The sequence below is a fragment of the Nanorana parkeri genome, unplaced genomic scaffold (assembly GCF_000935625.1).
Source record: "Nanorana parkeri isolate BGI_ZX_2015 unplaced genomic scaffold, ASM93562v1 scaffold353, whole genome shotgun sequence".
Taxonomy (NCBI): domain Eukaryota; kingdom Metazoa; phylum Chordata; class Amphibia; order Anura; family Dicroglossidae; genus Nanorana; species Nanorana parkeri.
The window spans coordinates 498,910-507,568 of record NW_017306621.1 but is presented as its reverse complement, the minus strand read 5'-3'; positions in this window follow the sequence as shown (position 1 = coordinate 507,568).

The following is an 8,659-nucleotide window of genomic DNA, read 5'->3' as shown; positions in this document are numbered from 1 at the left end:
GCAAGACTGGTACAAGACAACAGAAGGGCAACAGTGCAGTGTCAGATACCTCGCATCACCTTTCAACATCTCGTGGAGTCACGAGGCGGCCCAACTAAGTCATCTCGTGGCTCAACGAAGTACTGATGGGGTGGTCATAATAATCTGGCCACTCAGTGTGTGTGTGTATATATATATATATATATGTGTGTGTAAATAAAGATAAATAAACATATATATTTCTTGTTTGTTTACTTTTTAAAAATGTTACTCTGGCCCCGCCTCCTCCTCCGCCACTCTCACCTAGACGAGAATGACATGCCCTGCTCCCGCAGCTTCCTGGTATTCCGGGATTAGGGACACAGAGAGGCTGGTGGGCGGAGCTGCATTCTTCATCTCCCAATGACTAAGGAGCACCAAGATGGTGGCATGAAACATGGACTGTGTCTCCCGAACAGCAGATTGCGTGAACAATGCTGGATTTGCTGAGCAGGTAAGTAGGGGCGCCCCCATAATGAGGCAGCCTCAGGCGGCATCTCATTGGGGGGCAGCAGGTGGCAGAAGCAGGGGCGACTAACAACATCCCCCCCCCCCCCGTCCCGGCTGACAGCTCAGCCCCCTTTTCCTGGCTGCTCCAGGCGGCGAAAAAGGTGGGGACGGCCCTGCAGCTAAGTAAGGTTTTTTTTTCATTCTATACGTTCATTAAGTACAAAACAAACCTGTTGATCCTACCAGAAATCATGTAAACTCTGCCTCTGCTACACTGAAATCTCAAGCAGTGTTATCAGATCTGCCCCCTTCACTTCTGTGAACTACGGAACACCTCTGCCTATGGTATGGTGTTGAGGAGGGAGAGGTGTTCTGTAGTCCAAACCACAAGCTTGCAGCTCAGGATGACAACACTGCTTCTCCATAGATGCAGTACAGTGAGTGTTGTTAGGACAGGAAGTGTGTTACTGTCAAGGTGAAAAGAATAGAGAGGAAATACTGTAATATGGAAAATAGTGAAGCTACCACTAATGACTGGTAAGCTGCAATATATTACATTTGTGTTCCTGGGTTAAGATACTTGAACTTTTTAATATACTCTGTAAAACTAAGCTATACTGTACTATGCTATACTGTACTATACTATACTGTACTATGCTATACTGCACTATGCTATACTGCACTATGCTATACTATACTGTGCTATACTGTACTATGTTATGCTATACTGTACTATACTGCAATAAGCTATACTGTAGTATACTACGGTACTATGCTATACTGTACTATGCTATACTGTACTATACAATGCTATGCTATACTGTACTATGCTATACTGTACTATACTATACTGTACTATGCTATACTGCACTATGCTATACTGTACTATACTATGTTATGCTATACTGTACTATACTGCAATAAGCTATACTGTAGTATACTACGGTACTATGCTATACTGTACTATACAATGCTATGCTATACTGTACTATACAATGCTATGCTATACTGTACTATACAATGCTATGCTATACTGTACTATACAATGCTATGCTATACTGTACTATACAATGCTATGCTATACTGTACTATACAATGCTATGCTATACTGTACTATACAATGCTATGCTATACTGTACTATGCTATACTGTACTATGCTATACTGTGCTATGCTATACTGTACTATACTATGCTATACTGTACTATGTTATGCTATACTGTACTATACTGCAATATGCTATACTGTAGTATACTACGGTACTATGCTATACTGTACTATGCTATACTGTACTATACTGCACTATGCTATACTGTACTATACTATACTATACTGTACTGTACTATGTTATGCTATACTGTACTATGCTATACTGTACTATGTTATGCTATACTGTACTATACTGCAATAAGCTATACTGTAGTATACTACGGTACTATGCTATACTGTACTATATTGCACTATGCTATACTGTACTATGCTATACTGTACTATGCTATACTGTGCTATACTGTACTATGCTATACTGTACTATGCTATACTGTACTATACTGTACTATACTATGCTATACTGTACTATACTGCAATAAGCTATACTGTAGTATACTACGGTACTATGCTATACTGTACTATGCAATGCTATACTATACTATACTATACTGTACTATGCTTTACTGTGCTATATGCTATACTGTACTAAATAATGCCATACTGTGCTATACTGTACTATACTGTGTAATACAGTCCTATATGTACTATACTGTGCTATACTGTACTATACTCTGATACAGTCCTATATGTACTATACTGTTTTATACTGTGCTGTACTGTACTATACTGTGTAATACAGTGCTATATGTACTATACTGTGTATAATTTGTAATACTGTACTATACTGTGCTATACTGTGCAATACTTTTATATCATGTTGTCCTTAATGTAATTGTGAGAGTGCTACATTGTAAAGGTAACTGTGCTTTGATCCTCCAGGATTGGTGTATCAGCTTCCATGAAAAATATCATTAATAAACAAAAGCTACAGCCGGTACAATACTGTACTACACTGTGCTATGCTGTACTATACTGTACTATACTGTGCTATACTGTGTAAAACCCATGCTATGCTGTGTAATGATGTGCTATGAAATGGCATTGGTAGTTGCCGCCTATGGCAGTACCCGGCTTCCCATGCCATTTGTTAGCCTTATAAATATACAGAGCTGAATGTCAGCAATGGCAGTCTGTATATCCTTTTCATACACATGTTCTTTCTAATAATGAAATTAGTCATAAAGAAGTGTTAACAATGTGCAGCTGTGACTATACATTTGGGGTGAATAAGGTCCCCCCCTCCCCTCCCCCCATGTTTAAGTTGCATCATTTCTTTAGAAGTCTCCAAGTAACAAATTTCCTTTTCTATGTTAAGTTGAGCAAAGTGGTGAAAATATTTGCAAAAAAGCTCCCGAGAAAAAAACAACTGTTGGGGATTGCATCAAAGCCCGAGGTAGATACCTATGGGGAGATTATATAGAGTAGCCGCACTGCTGCTACAAACAGCTCTCCGTATAGAGAATATTGACTATGAGTGGAGGGTGCAGATATAAGATCATGTACGGTATATATGGGCAGCAGATTGTATAAAAGCCGTGTGTACTGGAAGCTTTAACAAGGCAATTGCACAACTTTCAGCCGGCTTTGGGCAGCCCTTAAAGCACCCTTCATCATGCTGCTATTATATTTTTACAGTTGTCCCACCAGCTATGAAAATACCTGAACAGCACCTGCACCTGATTGGATGCAGACGCTGTTCACCAGACAATTTTCCATCCGACTCCTTCAATTTCTCAATTGAAGGATGGCCAGTGACTATAGTTTTGTTTTTTTTCATCATTTAATGGACTATTCATTTGATCTTATTCTTGGCTAGAGTTGCACTTTAGGAATCTTTATGTGTGGAAGGGAATCTGTCAGTATATTTATGTTCCGCTCCCTCTTTCAAATGCTTTTCTGCAATCTGGCAAATAATACTCAAATCTCCAACCCTTTTGAGTTTGTAGGGAAGCAAGTCAATGCTGATTGTAAGCCCCTCCCTGCCTACACCTGACTTCTAAGGGACGGGTACATTTAGGTACCACAATGAATTGGAGCCATTGTTAGTCCAGCACAGGTATGAGTCGAATGTAATGCACTGTAATACCGAATTAGGGCCACTAGATGGAGCTGAGGAGCACAGAGAATGAATGCATCCTTTCATTCCACTTCTCTGCAGAAAATCAGGATAAGTCAAGATTCAACAGGTATCTTGGGAACGGGCCCAGACGTGGCACTAGAGAAGCTATGTTTTGTGTACATGGCAGGGTGCAGTAATGAGAATTCATGTGTTTCAATTGTTTTATGACAATGCATCACACCTTGATGGTGTTACTCCTTACTGTATGACAATGTTACTTGTTTTGCACCTTTGTTTATATTTGTAAAAAAATTCTTTGAATAAAAAACAGAATTTATAAAAAAAAAAGATTCAACAGGTAGGTGACACCACTGTTTCATTTTGATAATTCCCCCTTCAATGCAAGGATTAAGTGTTCCTTATGTTCTAGAGTCTAAAATAAAGAAGACATACTCACCTGACTCTCGATCTCACCTGGCTGTTAGATCGGTCCCCTAGACCAAAACGAGCAGTTTGTTTGACAAGACAACCTCTTACCTCTCCATCATGTCCCTTCATCCTTGCTGATGTTTGACAAGACAACCTCTTACCTCTCCATCATGTCCCTTCATCCTTGCTGATGTTTGACAAGACAACCTCTTACCTCTCCATCATGTCTCTTCATCCTTGCTGATGTTTGACAAGACAACCTCTTACCTCTCCATCATGTCTCTTCATCCTTGCTGATGTTTGACAAGACAACCTCTTTGTCTGCTGGCGCCGGTGCTTCCAAGAGTGTTGACTTTGCACTTTAATTGCTGTTTTATCTCCCCCACACAAGAGTGAGCACTTTCAAACAAATTCCCCTATTTCCGGAATGGGCCATGCCAGCTACCTCCACTATGGATGTCCACAATCCACACTGGCATGGCAATAAACTGTGTCCTCCCTGCCAGCTCTTCAATTCATTGCTGAAGCTTCATTAGTTAAGCGGAAAGCCAGAATTGGTGAAAAGTTAACCCTTGCAGTGGGGCTACCTCCAAGGGTTAACTGCTCGTTTGCATCTAGGGGCAAAAATAAGTTAGATATACTCACCTGATCCTCGGTCCAGTCGGGCTGATAGATCGGTTCCCGCAGCCTCTTTTCCCCTGGGCTCCAGCGGTCTAAGGACCCAGGACATTATCACATTTAATGCAGGTCCATTGACTTGCATTAGACATGAGGATGCCAAGGGACATTGCGCAGCCAGAGCAGAAGGTAAGAGAGGTGAGCGCTGACTGTCACAGGACTAATAATCAGGTAAGTATTTATTTTTTATTTGAGGACCTAGACCAAAAATTTGCAGTTTACCCTTTCATTGTAGGGGTAGCCCCACTGCAGGGGTTAACTTCTCAAAATCCTGGAAATCTTTTTTTAATATGGGACAAATACTGGCAGAAAGATGACACATCCATAATACAATCAGTGACAGCGATTCCATCAGTGTGCGTACCTGACACCCGCTCCCATTTTATTAGATATTCCTTATCACACCATATAATGAATTGGGAAATACTTCTCAATGTGCAATCATGACTAACAGATTAACTAGCTCCCAGTCTGAGGACCCCGGGCTCCTTCTCTATTAGTTCCTCCACCTCCCAATCTATCAACATAAATAAATTTCTTATTGCCCCCCTGCAGATAAATTGAGTGTAATGGCCGTTTCAGATTAGGCTGTAATGACAGCAGGGGTGCCAGACAGGGACAGTGACGGCGACAGCGCGAGGGTAGACAGTGCAGAGGCTCCTGTTGGTGCAAACCTTGCTCTTGGGAAGATTTGCTGAAGACGTATCGGTTGTTCTTTTTGCAAAGCGAATGTTCACTGAGCTTAGTACAGAAGAAGCTGCATTCACTTCAATCAACCAATCATGTGCTAACAAAAAATAGCTTGTTTTTATTTTATTGGCACAAGATTGAGTATAAAAGGTGAACACGTGATCGGGTATAAAAGGCGAACACGTGATCGGGTATAAAAGGTGAACACGTGATCGGATATAAAAGGTGAACACGTGATCGGATATAAAAGACGAACACGTGATTGGATATAAAAGACGAACACGTGATTGGATATAAAAGACGAACACGTGATTGGGTATAAAAGACGAACACGTGATTGGGTATAAAAGACGAACACGTGATTGGGTATAAAAGACGAACACGTGATTGGGTATAAAAGAAGAAAACGTGATTGGGTATAAAAGGCGTATTGGGTATAAAAGACGAACACGTGATTGGGTATAAAAGACGAACACGTGATTGGGTATAAAAGACGAACAAGTGATTGGGTATAAAAGACGAACACGTGATTGGGTATAAAAGACGAACACGTGATTGGGTATAAAAGGCGAACACGTGATTGGATATAAAAGACGAACACGTGATTGGGTATAAAAGACGAACACGTGATTGGGTATAAAAGGCGAACACGTGATTGTATATAAAAGACGAACACGTGATTGGATATAAGAGACGAACACGTGATTGGATATAAAAGACGAACACGTGATTGGGTATAAAAGACGAACACATGATTGGATATAAAAGACGAACAAGTGATTGGGTATAAAAGACGAACACGTGATTGGGTATAAAAGACGAACACGTGATTGGGTATAAAAGACGAACAAGTGATTGGGTATAAAAGACGAACAAGTGATTGGGTATAAAAGACGAACACGTGATTGGGTATAAAAGACGAACACGTGATTGGGTATAAAAGACGAACACGTGATTGGGTATAAAAGGCAAACACATGATTGGGTATAAAAGGCAAACACATGATTGGGTATAAAAGCGAACACATGATTGGGTATGAAAGGCGAACACATGCTTGGGTATAAAAGGCGAACACATGCTTGGGTATAAAAGACGAACACGTGATTGGGTATAAAAGGCGAACACGTGATTGGGTATAAAAGGCGAACACATGATTGGGTATAAAAGGCGAACACATGATTGGGTATACAAGGTCAAGGTGAACACAGGCTGACCCTATTTACTGTCATTCATTTTGCAAAGTGTACATCAATTCGAGCTTTCATGCTCAATTCATTCCCCGCCCACCGCGGGGCGCCATTCAATTCGGAAGAAAGGATGTTTGCAGCGAGAGTTGCATTTCTTATTTTAAAAAACAAGAAATGTGTTTGCTGAGCACAAGATCCCAGGATAAGTAAATAGCAAGGAGGTCCAACTTTTAGAGGGAGCCATGTGTCAACTGGGGGTCACCCATAGGGTCCCTGGAGTAGCCTGAAGTGCATTAAAAGGAGAAGAGTGCCACAAGATTTGAGTCCATCAAAAATTAGTCACAGCAAGTAATCAAACAGCCGATGCGTTTCGGGGGTGCGACACACCCCCTTCATCAGGGCTGTATTTGATCTCTCCTTAATTAACTCTCCTTATTGTCACATCTGCAGACCATAAAACCATAAGGAGAGGGCTTGAATGAATCCAGCAAATATTTCTTTATCATGGAAAGTAGCCCAAAAGCCATCCCGTTTCTGGAGCTCAACACTCCCCCTTCATCAGAGCTGTAGTTGATCTTGTTTTAACTTTCCTTATGGACTGTAGATGTGACAATAAGGAGAATTCAAACCAGATCAAATACAACCCTGATGAAGGAGGCGCAAGGACCACCAAAACACGATGGCTGTTTGAATACTTGCCATGATAAATAAATTAATGTTGGACTCATTCAAGCTCTCTCCTTGTGGACTGCAGATAAGACATTAAGGAGAGTTCAAACCAGATCAAATACAACCCCGATGAAGGAGGAGCATGGCCCACCAAAACACGATAGCTGTTTGACTACATGCAATGATAAATACATTCTTATTGGACTCATTCAAGCCCTCTCCTTATGGAGTGCAGATGTGACAATAATGAGAGTTCAAATCAGATCAAATACAGCCCTGATGAGGGAGGAGTTCAGAGCTTCTGAAACGCGATGGCTGTTTGACTTCTTGCCGTGATAAATAAGTTCTTGTTGGACTCATTCTAGCACTCTTCTTATGGGCTGCAGATGTGACAATAAGGAGACTTAAATAAGAAGGGATCAAAGACAGCCCTGATGAAGGAGGAGTGTTGAGCAGCCAAAACGTCTCATCTGTTCGACTACTTTCCATGATAAATAGATTCCTGTTGGACCCATTGAAGTCTTGGGGCTAATCATTTTTAATGCACAACAAAGAGGAAGAGATGAGTCTGCAGGGGGCAGCTCCAGAGAGAAGGTGAAGATTGAAGCGGGAGCTACTTTTCTTTTAAAATGTCCTGAGCAGAAGCTTTTTTTGTAAAATCTAAGTTGGCATGAAGCCTTTCCTCCGCCTCTACTCCTTTAGTAAATCCACCCCATGGTATTGATTATCACAATGTAACTGGCGTCCGCCTGGAACTTTGCGATCGATATGAAGTTGTCAGCTATCTTGGTGTCTGCCGGTTTATCTGGGAGCACCTGTGATACAAACGTACCTGGATGCCTGGAAACAATTCTATCTCTGATTGTATAAATAATAGGATTTCCATTGCATTTCCTGATTGAAAAACAACAGGATATTGATTTCCTCACCACAAATAAAAATCGCCTGCTGAACTCAGTTAATACATTACCCATTGGCCGAGCTTGTGTTTGCTGTGGGCTTTATAGAAGCCATCTCAATTTAATTATCCTTATCATAGGGAATAATGCACGGGTTTATAAAGCAATGAATATCTCCTGTAAACAGAAAAGCAATCAAAAGCCTCCAATAAAATGAAGGAAAAACAGCTAGCAATAATTGGATTGGCAGCAACCAATAGGGCTGTTTAATTTGACTTTATGCTTTTTTTTGTTTTGTTATCATGCCAGATATATTGAGCTGCCGAGTATCGAATAAGGGGCACTACATAACAGTGCATTTTAAAGGGAAATTCCACCATTAAAAAAAAAGAAATAATAAATGCATTTAGTGGCGGCAGTAATAGCCGGCGGGGGAGATTCCCCCATCCACATTGTTTAGCGTGGATGTGG